Source organism: Ambystoma mexicanum, chromosome 3q, assembly GCF_040938575.1.
Source record: "Ambystoma mexicanum isolate Mex_15411 chromosome 3q, UKY_AmexF1_1, whole genome shotgun sequence".
Lineage (NCBI taxonomy): Eukaryota > Metazoa > Chordata > Amphibia > Caudata > Ambystomatidae > Ambystoma > Ambystoma mexicanum.
Window position 1 is genome coordinate 1,106,063,826 of NC_090926.1, and position 12,742 is coordinate 1,106,076,567.

The 12,742-nt window shown below is 39.4% G+C and overlaps 2 non-coding genes across 2 annotated transcripts; both read left to right on the forward strand.

Moving 5' to 3' along the window:
• The first annotated feature begins 2,469 nt into the window (after positions 1-2,469).
• On the forward strand, positions 2,470-2,542 carry TRNAR-CCG (transfer RNA arginine (anticodon CCG)). Its single transcript has one exon. It is a non-coding gene; the product is annotated as a tRNA-Arg (tRNA).
• Positions 2,543-10,061: 7,519 nt separating this feature from the next.
• Positions 10,062-10,134, forward strand: TRNAR-CCG (transfer RNA arginine (anticodon CCG)). The gene has a single exon. It is a non-coding gene; the product is annotated as a tRNA-Arg (tRNA).
• The last annotated feature ends 2,608 nt before the right edge of the window (positions 10,135-12,742 follow it).

Genomic DNA, 12,742 nt, shown 5'->3' on the forward strand with positions numbered 1-12,742 from the left:
ATGTTGACTGTGTTTTTTTTCATGTTTTTGTTGTTTTTGCCATGGGGTGTTTATTCTGTGTGTGAATTGGTGTTCAGTTGGTCTATTATGGTCAGATCAGTGTTTTTCTATCAAGTGGCCCTGAGGCCTAATGGATAAGGCATCAGCCTCCGAAGCTGGGGATTGTGGGTTCAAGTGAATTTTGATCTTAATTAAATATGAACGAATTTCAACATATATTAACATAAAGATGATTAAAAGGTCTCATCAATGAAAATCATCACACTCATTTCATTCACCTTGTCAATACTGATGTATTACCGCCAGACTATGCAGTAAAGACACGTGAATCTTGTCCTGTCTTCATAGAGCTGCCTTGCAACTGTAACATGTCCCTTAATATTTTGTTTTTCAGGGAGTATAGCAGCAGAGAAACATATACTGCTAATTCATTCCTTATGAGGGCCCCAGCATTTAAGATGTTACTCTTAAGTGAGCTCCCATGTTCAAGTCCCACCTGGGTCGTCAATTATTTTAAGTTTTCATCTTAATTAAATATGAACGAATTTCAACATATATTAACATAAAGATGATTAAAAGGTCTCATCAATGAAAATCATCACACTCATTTCATTCACCTTGTCAATACTGATGTATTACCGTGAGACTATGCAGTAAAGACACGTGAATTTTGTCCTGTCTTCATAGAGCTGCCTTGCAACTGTAACATGTCCCTTAATATTTTGTTTTTCAGGGAGTATAGCAGCTGAGAAACATATACTGCTAATTCAATTCCTTATGAGGGCCCCAGCATTTAAGATGTTACTCTTAAGTGAGCTCCCATGTAGCCACCAATTGCTGAAAAGTGTCTTCCTCGGGTGCCATCTCAACTGTGAAGAGAATCCTCCTAAGCTAGCCTCCTTGCAGTGACATGTCACTGAGAATCATTTTCCTCAGTGAGAATCTCTGCAGTGAAAAAGTTTCTCTTAAGGGATTGTCTCTGTAGTGGAATGTTGCAGGAAGTCCTCTTGGTTGGGTAGTGTCCCTGGATTGTAGATCATCCTTTTATTGAGCTGCACTGCACTCACATGTTACTGAACAGCACCTTCCTCTGCAAGAATACTAGCAGTAGAATATATAGTCTTATCAGAATGAAGCCTGCTGTAAGAGCATCCGAAATAGCCCTATTGCCAGTGTCTCTGCAGTAAGTGGACACTGAGTTGAAACTACTTTCTTGAATTGATTGCACAGTTAAGTACCCTTGTTGCTCGGCACTGTTGCCATTATGGAATTGGAGCGGTTGAGAAAGACAACTGTCGTACTGTAGAATAGAATCCTGTTGTGCTCTGTTTAGTGACCAATCGACACCAGTGCACCAGGAATACATAAACATGATCAAACAAGAAGAAAAGTGATGAATTCAAATGTAATGCATTTTATTTAGAAAACTCCACAAAACCTGCACCATACAACACTTGCAGTGAGTGATTAATAAGAGGATCTGAAACTATGTCAAAGGAAATGAATAGGTAAGACATGAAAATCACAAAAAGTCTGGTGCTCAAGGTGGATATTGTGCCAAGTGTCATGACCATGAGACTGCGTGACACATGTTTCGGAAAATATCTGGCTTCAACAGGTGAAGGATTACTTGAAAAGTCAAGCAAGTTAGCAAGGATGTTCCAACCTAGAAGAGGGCATTGCAGTGTGAGGCCATCATGGAAGTCATCATTAGAGACAATGAATACATGATCACTAAGTCAATGACCCCCTAGTTAGTATCTTTACCAAGTGGGTGGCTGTGAGACAGTGATCACCACAGATAGGAAGTCAGAGATGCCAGGTGAACTGCAAATATGCCAGCCAAGAAATCAAGTTTGTAGAAATCATCAATTTTTTGAGACAGAGTAAGATAAATGCTGGAACTCTAGAATAGTGTCCATAATGGAAAAATCTTACAGCAATCCTTTAATTTTTTGAAGTGCGAATGCCAAGAATATAACACACAGTGCATCGAATTTACGCATTTGGCCAATCCAAAGCAGTTGCTAAGGATTGGTGCATGTCAGGACTATTTGTCCCTATTTTGAGTTTATCTTCATTTCCATTTGTAGAAAGTACAAGTATATACACATTTTTTAGAATACAAAACATCAGAAGCCAAACCAAAAGCTATTTCAGTGCATATAAATCGAAATACTATAAATAAGGATGGCAAGGAGTAGCAACCACCGCACTGTATACTCTCTTCAATCAAAAGTGATCAATATGAATTGCGGAAGGGTTTGTGTTGCAGGAGTTGTTCCTTTCTTTACCTTCGCTCACTGGACCATCATATGCAAGGTGTGTTTTCCAAACTCACAGACTTGCGTTACATGTTGACTGTGTTTTTTTCATGTTTTTGTTGTTTTTGCCATGGGGTGTTTATTCTGTGTGTGAATTGGTGTTAAGTTGGTCTATTATGGTCAGATCAGTGTTTATCTACCAAGTGGCCCTGTGGCCTAATGGATAAGGCATCAGCCTCCGAAGCTGGGGATTGTGGGTTCAAGTCCCACCTGGGTCGTCAATTATTTTGAATTTTGATCTTAATTAAATATGAACGAATTTCAACATATATTGACATAAAGATGATTAAAAGGTCTCATCAATGAAAATCATCACACTCATTTCATTCACCTTGTCAATACTGATGTATTACCGCGAGACTATGCAGTAAAGACACGTGAATCTTGTCCTGTCTTCATAGAGCTGCCTTGCAACTGTAACATGTCCCTTAATATTTTGTTTTTCAGGGAGTATAGCAGCAGAGAAACATATACTGCTAATTCAATTCCTTATGAGGGCCCCAGCATTTAAGATGTTACTCTTAAGTGAGCTCCCATGTAGCCACCAATTGCTGAAAAGTGTCTTCCTCAGGTGCCATCTCAACTGTGAAGAGAATCCTCCTAAGCTAGCCTCCTTGCAGTGACATGTCACTGAGAATCATTTTCCTCAGTGAGAATCTCTGCAGTGAAAAAGTTTCTCTTAAGGGATTGTCTCTGTAGTGGAATGTTACAGGAAGTCCTCTTGGTTGGGTAGTGTCCCTGGATTGTAGATCATCCTTTTATTGAGCTGCACTGCACTCACATGTTACTGAACAGCACCTTCCTCTGCAAGAATACTAGCAGTAGAATATATAGTCTTATCAGAATGAAGCCTGCTGTAAGAGCATCCGAAATAGCCCTATTGGCAGTGTCTCTGCAGTAAGTGGACACTGAGTTGAAACTACTTTCTTGAATTGATTGCACAGTTAAGTACCCTTGTTGCTCGGCACTGTTGCCATTATGGAATCGGAGCGATTGAGAAAAACAATGGTCCGTACTGTAGAATAGAATCCTGTTGTGCTCTGTTTAGTGACCAATCGACACCAGTGCACCAGGAATACATAAACATGATCAAACAAGAAGAAAAGTGATGAATTCAAATGTAATGCATTTTATTTAGAAAACTCCACAAAACCTGCACCATACAACACTTGCAGTGAGTGATTAATAAGAGGATCTGAAACTATGTCAAAGGAAATGAATAGGTAAGACATGAAAATCACAAAAAGTCTGGTGCTCAAGGTGGATATTGTGCCAAGTGTCATGACCATGAGACTGCGTGACACATGTTTCGGAAAATATCTGGCTTCAACAGGTGAAGGATTACTTGAAAAGTCAAGCAAGTTAGCAAGGATGTTCCAACCTAGAAGAGGGCATTGCAGTGTGAGGGCATCATGGAAATCATCATTAGAGACAATGAATACATGATCACTAAGTCAATGACCCCCTAGTTAGTATCTTTACCAAGTGGGTGGCTGTGAGACAGTGATCACCACAGATAGGAAGTCAGAGATGCCAGGTGAACTGAAAATATGCCAGCCAAGAAATCAAGTTTGTAGAAATCATCAATTTTTTGAGACAGAGTAAGATAAATGCTGGAACTCTAGAATAGTGTCCATAATGGAAAAATCTTACAGCAATCCTTTAATTTTTTGAAGTGCGAATGCCAAGAATATAACACACAGTGCATCGAATTTACGCATTTGGCCAATCCAAAGCAGTTGCTAAGGATTGGTGCATGTCAGGACTATTTGTCCCTATTTTGAGTTCATCTTCATTTCCATTTGTAGAAAGTACAAGTATATACACATTTTTTAGAATACAAAACATCAGAAGCCAAACCAAAAGCTATTTCAGTGCATATAAATCGAAATACTATAAATAAGGCTGGCAAGGAGTAGCAACCACCGCACTGTATACTCTCTTCAATCAAAAGTGATCAATATGAATTGCGGAAGGGTTTGTGTTGCAGGAGTTGTTCCTTTCTTTACCTTCGCTCACTGGACCATCATATGCAAGGTGTGTTTTCCAAACTCACAGACTTGCGTTACATGTTGACTGTGTTTTTTCATGTTTTTGTTGTTTTTGCCATGGGGTGTTTATTCTGTGTGTGAATTGGTATTCAGTTGGTCTATTATGGTCAGATCAGTGTTTATCTATCAAGTTGCCCTGTGGCCTAATGGATAAGGCATCAGCCTGCGAAGGATTGTGGGTTCATGTCCCACCTGGGTTGTCAATAATTTTAAATTTTCATCTTAATTAAATATGAACGAATTTCAACATATATTACCATAAAGATGATTAAAAGGTCTCATCAATGAAAATCATCACACTCATTTCATTCACCTTGTCAATACTGATGTATTACCGCGAGACTATGCAGTAAAGACATGTGAATCTTGTCCTGTCTTCATAGAGCTGCCTTGCAACTGTGACATGTCACTTAATATTTTGTTTCTCAGGGAGTATAGCAGCAGAGAAACATATACTGCTAATTCAATTCCTTATGAGGGCCCCAGCATTTAAGATGTTACTCTTACGTGAGCTCCCATGTAGCCACCAATTGCTGAAAAGTGTCTTCCTCAGGTGCCATCCAAACTGTGAAGAGAATCCTCCTAAGCTAGCCTCCTTGCAGTGACATGTCACTGAGAATCATTTTCCTCAGTGAGAATCTCTGCAGTGAAAAAGTTTCTCTTAAGGGATTGTCTCTGTAGTGGAATGTTACAGGAAGTCCTCTTGGTTGGGTAGTGTCCCTAGATTGTAGATCATCCTTTTATAGAGCTGGTCTGCACTCACATGTTACTGAACAGCACCTTCCTCTGCAAGAATACTAGCAGTAGAATATATAGTCTTATCAGAATGAAGCCTGCTGTAAGAGCATCCGAAATAGCCCTATTGCCAGTGTCTCTGCAGTAAGTGGACACTGAGTTGAAACTACTTTCTTGAATTGATTGCACAGTTAAGTACCCTTGTTGCTCGGCACTGTTGCCATTATGGAATCGGAGCGATTGAGAAAGACAACCGTCCGTACTGTAGAATAGAATCCTGTTGTGCTCTTTTTAGTGACCAATCGACACCAGTGTACCAGGAATACATAAACATGATAAAACAGGAAGAAAAGTGATGAATTCAAATGTAATGCATTTTATTTAGAAACCTCCACAAAACCTGCACCATACAAAACTTGCAGTGAGTGATTAATAAGAGGATCTGAAACTATGTCAAAGGAAATGAATAGGTAAGACATGAAAATCACAAAAAGTCTGGTGCTCAAGATGGATATTGTGTCAAGTGTCATGACCATGAGACTGCGTGACACATGTTTCGGAAAATATCTGGCTTCAACAGGTGAAGGATTACTTGAAAAGTCAAGCAAGTTAGCAAGGATTTTCCAACCTAGAAGAGGGCATTGCAGTGTGAGGGCATCATGGAAATCATCATTAGAGAAAATGAATACATTATCACTAAGTCAATGACCTCCTAGTTAGTATCTTTACCAAGTGGGTGGCCGTGAAACAGTGATTACCACAGATAGAAGTCAGAGATGCCAGGTGAACTGAAAATATGCCAGCCAAGAAATCAAGTTTGTAGAAATCATCAATTTTTTGAGACAGAGTAAGATAAATGCTGGAACTCTAGAATAGTGTCCATAATGGAAAAATCTTACATCAGCCTCCGAAGCTGGGGATTGTGGGTTCAAGTCCCACCTGGGTCGTCAATTATTTTGAATTTTGATCTTAATTAAATATGAACGAATTTCAACATATATTGACATAAAGATGATTAAAAGGTCTCATCAATGAAAATCATCACACTCATTTCATTCACCTTGTCAATACTGATGTATTACCGCGAGACTATGCAGTAAAGACACGTGAATCTTGTCCTGTCTTCATAGAGCTGCCTTGCAAATGTAACATGTCCCTTAATATTTTGTTTTTCAGGGAGTATAGCAGCAGAGAAACATATACTGCTAATTCAATTCCTTAGGAGGACCCCAGCATTTAAGATGTTACTCTTAAGTGAGCTCCCATGTAGCCACCAATTGCTGAAAAGTGTCTTCCTCAGGTGCCATCTCAACTGTGAAGAGAATCCTCCTAAGCTAGCCTCCTTGCAGTGACATGTCACTGAGAATCATTTTCCTCAGTGAGAATCTCTGCAGTGAAAAAGTTTCTCTTAAGGGATTGTCTCTGTAGTGGAATGTTACAGGAAGTCCTCTTGGTTGGGTAGTGTCCCTGGATTGTAGATCATCCTTTTATTGAGCTGCACTGCACTCACATGTTACTGAACAGCACCTTCCTCTGCAAGAATACTAGCAGTAGAATATATAGTCTTATCAGAATGAAGCCTGCTGTAAGAGCATCCGAAATAGCCCTATTGGCAGTGTCTCTGCAGTAAGTGGACACTGAGTTGAAACTACTTTCTTGAATTGATTGCACAGTTAAGTACCCTTGTTGCTCGGCACTGTTGCCATTATGGAATCGGAGCGATTGAGAAAAACAATGGTCCGTACTGTAGAATAGAATCCTGTTGTGCTCTGTTTAGTGACCAATCGACACCAGTGCACCAGGAATACATAAACATGATCAAACAAGAAGAAAAGTGATGAATTCAAATGTAATGCATTTTATTTAGAAAACTCCACAAAACCTGCACCATACAACACTTGCAGTGAGTGATTAATAAGAGGATCTGAAACTATGTCAAAGGAAATGAATAGGTAAGACATGAAAATCACAAAAAGTCTGGTGCTCAAGGTGGATATTGTGTCAAGTGTCATGACCATGAGACTGCGTGACACATGTTTCGGAAAATATCTGGCTTCAACAGGTGAAGGATTACTTGAAAAGTCAAGCAAGTTAGCAAGGATTTTCCAACCTAGAAGAGGGCATTGCAGTGTGAGGGCATCATGGAAATCATCATTAGAGAAAATGAATACATTATCACTAAGTCAATGACCTCCTAGTTAGTATCTTTACCAAGTGGGTGGCCGTGAAACAGTGATTACCAGAGATAGGAAGTCAGAGATGCCAGGTGAACTGAAAATATGCCAGCCAAGAAATCAAGTTTGTAGAAATCATCAATTTTTTGAGACAGAGTAAGATAAATGCTGGAACTCTAGAATAGTGTCCATAATGGAAAAATCTTACAGCAATCCTTTAATTTTTTGAAGTGCGAATGCCAAGAATATAACACACAGTGCATCGAATTTACGCATTTGGCCAATCCAAAGCAGTTGCTAAGGATTGGTGCATGTCAGGACTATTTGTCCCTATTTTGAGTTCATCTTCATTTCCATTTGTAGAAAGTACCAGAATATACACATTTTTTAGAAGACAAAACATCAGAAGCCAAACTAAAAGCTATTTCAGTGCATATAAATCGAAATACTATAAATAAGGATGGCGAGGAGTAGCAACCACCGCACTGTATACTCTCTGCAATCAAAAGTGATCAATATGAATTGCGGAAGGGTTTGTGTTGCAGGAGTTGTTCCTTTCTTTACCTTCGCTCACTGGACCATCATATGCAAGGTGTGTTTTCCAAACTCACAGACTTGCGTTACATGTTGACTGTGTTTTTTCATGTTTTTGTTGTTTTTGCCATGGGGTGTTTATTCTGTGTGTGAATTGGTATTCAGTTGGTCTATTATGGTCAGATCAGTGTTTATCTATCAAGTGGCCCTGTGGCCTAATGGATAAGGCATCAGCCTGCGAAGCTGGGGATTGTGGGTTCACGTCCCACCTGGGTTGTCAATAATTTTAAATTTTCATCTTAATTAAATATGAACGAATTTCAACATATATTACCATAAAGATGATTAAAAGGTCTCATCAATGAAAATCATCACACTCATTTCATTCACCTTGTCAATACTGATGTATTACCGCGAGACTATGCAGTAAAGACATGTGAATCTTGTCCTGTCTTCATAGAGCTGCCTTGCAACTGTGACATGTCACTTAATATTTTGTTTCTCAGGGAGTATAGCAGCAGAGAAACATATACTGCTAATTCAATTCCTTATGAGGGCCCCAGCATTTAAGATGTTACTCTTACGTGAGCTCCCATGTAGCCACCAATTGCTGAAAAGTGTCTTCCTCAGGTGCCATCCAAACTGTGAAGAGAATCCTCCTAAGCTAGCCTCCTTGCAGTGACATGTCACTGAGAATCATTTTCCTCAGTGAGAATCTCTGCAGTGAAAAAGTTTCTCTTAAGGGATTGTCTCTGTAGTGGAATGTTACAGGAAGTCCTCTTGGTTGGGTAGTGTCCCTAGATTGTAGATCATCCTTTTATAGAGCTGGTCTGCACTCACATGTTACTGAACAGCACCTTCCTCTGCAAGAATACTAGCAGTAGAATATATAGTCTGATCAGAATGAAGCCTGCTGTAAGAGCATCCGAAATAGCCCTATTGCCAGTGTCTCTGCAGTAAGTGGACACTGAGTTGAAACTACTTTCTTGAATTGATTGCACAGTTAAGTACCCTTGTTGCTCGGCACTGTTGCCATTATGGAATCGGAGCGATTGAGAAAGACAACCGTCCGTACTGTAGAATAGAATCCTGTTGTGCTCTTTTTAGTGACCAATCGACACCAGTGTACCAGGAATACATAAACATGATAAAACAGGAAGAAAAGTGATGAATTCAAATGTAATGCATTTTATTTAGAAACCTCCACAAAACCTGCACCATACAAAACTTGCAGTGAGTGATTAATAAGAGGATCTGAAACTATGTCAAAGGAAATGAATAGGTAAGACATGAAAATCACAAAAAGTCTGGTGCTCAAGATGGATATTGTGTCAAGTGTCATGACCATGAGACTGCGTGACACATGTTTCGGAAAATATCTGGCTTCAACAGGTGAAGGATTACTTGAAAAGTCAAGCAAGTTAGCAAGGATTTTCCAACCTAGAAGAGGGCATTGCAGTGTGAGGGCATCATGGAAATCATCATTAGAGAAAATGAATACATTATCACTAAGTCAATGACCTCCTAGTTAGTATCTTTACCAAGTGGGTGGCCGTGAAACAGTGATTACCACAGATAGGAAGTCAGAGATGCCAGGTGAACTGAAAATATGCCAGCCAAGAAATCAAGTTTGTAGAAATCATCAATTTTTTGAGACAGAGTAAGATAAATGCTGGAACTCTAGAATAGTGTCCATAATGGAAAAATCTTACAGCAATCCTTTAATTTTTTGAAGTGCGAATGCCAAGAATATAACACACAGTGCATCGAATTTACGCATTTGGCCAATCCAAAGCAGTTGCTAAGGATTGGTGCATGTCAGGACTATTTGTCCCTATTTTGAGTTCATCTTCATTTCCATTTGTAGAAAGTACCAGTATATACACATTTTTTAGAAGACAAAACATCAGAAGCCAAACTAAAAGCTATTTCAGTGCATATAAATCGAAATACTATAAATAAGGATGGCAAGGAGTAGCAACCACCGCACTGTATATTCTCTTCAATCAAAAGTGATCAATATGAATTGCGGAAGGGTTTGTGTTGCAGGAGTTGTTCCTTTCTTTACCTTCGCTCACTGGACCATAATATGCAAGGTGTGTTTTCCAAACTCACAGACTTTCTTTACATGTTGATTGTGTTTTTTTCATGTTTTTGTTGTTTTCGCCATGGGGTGTTTATTCTGTGTGTGAATTGGTGTTCAGTTGGTCTATTATGGTCAGATCAGTGTTTATCGATCAAGTGGCCCTGTGGCCTAATGGATAAGGCATCAGCCTCCGAAGCTGGGGATTGTGGGTTCAAGTCCCACCTGGGTCGTCAATTATTTTAAATTTTGATCTTAATTAAATATGAACGAATTTCAACATATATTAACATAAAGATGATTAAAAGGTCTCATCAATGAAAATCATCACACTCATTTCATTCACCTTGTCAATACTGATATATTACCGCAAGACTATGCATTAAAGACACGTGAATCTTGTCCTGTCTTCATAGAGCCGCCTTGCAACTGTGACATGTCACTTAATATTTTGTTTCTCAGGGAGTATAGCAGCAGAGAAACATATACTGCTAATTCAATTCCTTATGAGGGCCCCAGCATTTAAGATGTTACTCTTACGTGAGCTCCCATGTAGCCACCGATTGCTGAAAAGTGTCTTCCTCAGGTGCCATCTCAACTGTGAAGAGAATCCTCCTAAGCTAGCCTCCTTGCAGTGACATGTCACTGAGAATCATTTTCCTCAGTGAGAATCTCTGCAGTGAAAAAGTTTCTCTTAAGGGATTGTCTCTGTCGTGGAATGTTACAGGAAGTCCTCTTGGTTGGGTAGTGTCCCTGGATTGTAGATCATCTTTTTATAGAGCTGGACTGCACTCACATGTTACTGAACAGCAACTTCCTCTGCAAGAATACTAGCAGTAGAAAATATAGTCTTATGAGAATGAAGCCTGCTGTAAGAGCACCCGAAATAGCCCTATTGCCAGTGTCTCTGCAGTAAGTGGACACTGAGTTGAAACTACTTTCTTGAATTGATTGCACAGTTAAGTACCCTTGTTGCTCGGCACTGTTGCCATTATGGAATCGGAGCGATTGAGAAAGACAACGGTCCGTACTGTAGAATAGAATCCTGTTGTGCTCTTTTTAGTGACCAATCGACACCAGTGTACCAGGAATAGATAAACATGATCAAACAAGAAGAAAAGTGATGAATTCAAATGTAATGCATTTTATTTAGAAAACTCCACAAAACCTGCACCATACAACACTTGCAGTGAGTGATTAATAAGAGGATCTGAAACTATGTCAAAGGAAATGAATAGGTAAGACATGAAAATCACAAAAAGTCTGGTGCTCAAGGTGGATATTGTGTCAAGTGTCATGACCATGAGACTGCGTGACACATGTTTCGGAAAATATCTGGCTTCAACAGGTGAAGGATTACTTGAAAAGTCAAGCAAGTTAGCAAGGATTTTCCAACCTAGAAGAGGGCATTGCAGTGTGAGGGCATCATGGAAATCATCATTAGAGAAAATGAATACATTATCACTAAGTCAATGACCTCCTAGTTAGTATCTTTACCAAGTGGGTGGCCGTGAAACAGTGATTACCACAGATAGGAAGTCAGAGATGCCAGGTGAACTGAAAATATGCCAGCCAAGAAATCAAGTTTGTAGAAATCATCAATTTTTTGAGACAGAGTAAGATAAATGCTGGAACTCTAGAATAGTGTCCATAATGGAAAAATCTTACAGCAATCCTTTAATTTTTTGAAGTGCGAATGCCAAGAATATAACACACAGTGCATCGAATTTACGCATTTGGCCAATCCAAAGCAGTTGCTAAGGATTGGTGCATGTCAGGACTATTTGTCCCTATTTTGAGTTCATCTTCATTTCCATTTGTAGAAAGTACCAGTATATACACATTTTTTAGAAGACAAAACATCAGAAGCCAAACTAAAAGCTATTTCAGTGCATATAAATCGAAATACTATAAATAAGGATGGCGAGGAGTAGCAACCACCGCACTGTATACTCTCTGCAATCAAAAGTGATCAATATGAATTGCGGAAGGGTTTGTGTTGCAGGAGTTGTTCCTTTCTTTACCTTCGCTCACTGGACCATCATATGCAAGGTGTGTTTTCCAAACTCACAGACTTGCGTTACATGTTGACTGTGTTTTTTCATGTTTTTGTTGTTTTTGCCATGGGGTGTTTATTCTGTGTGTGAATTGGTATTCAGTTGGTCTATTATGGTCAGATCAGTGTTTATCTATCAAGTGGCCCTGTGGCCTAATGGATAAGGCATCAGCCTGCGAAGCTGGGGATTGTGGGTTCACGTCCCACCTGGGTTGTCGATAATTTTAAATTTTCATCTTAATTAAATATGAACGAATTTCAACATATATTACCATAAAGATGATTAAAAGGTCTCATCAATGAAAATCATCACACTCATTTCATTCACCTTGTCAATACTGATGTATTACCGCGAGACTATGCAGTAAAGACATGTGAATCTTGTCCTGTCTTCATAGAGCTGCCTTGCAACTGTGACATGTCACTTAATATTTTGTTTCTCAGGGAGTATAGCAGCAGAGAAACATATACTGCTAATTCAATTCCTTATGAGGGCCCCAGCATTTAAGATGTTACTCTTACGTGAGCTCCCATGTAGCCACCAATTGCTGAAAAGTGTCTTCCTCAGGTGCCATCCAAACTGTGAAGAGAATCCTCCTAAGCTAGCCTCCTTGCAGTGACATGTCACTGAGAATCATTTTCCTCAGTGAGAATCTCTGCAGTGAAAAAGTTTCTCTTAAGGGATTGTCTCTGTAGTGGAATGTTACAGGAAGTCCTCTTGGTTGGGTAGTGTCCCTAGATTGTAGATCATCCTTTTATAGAGCTGGTCTGCACTCACATGTTAC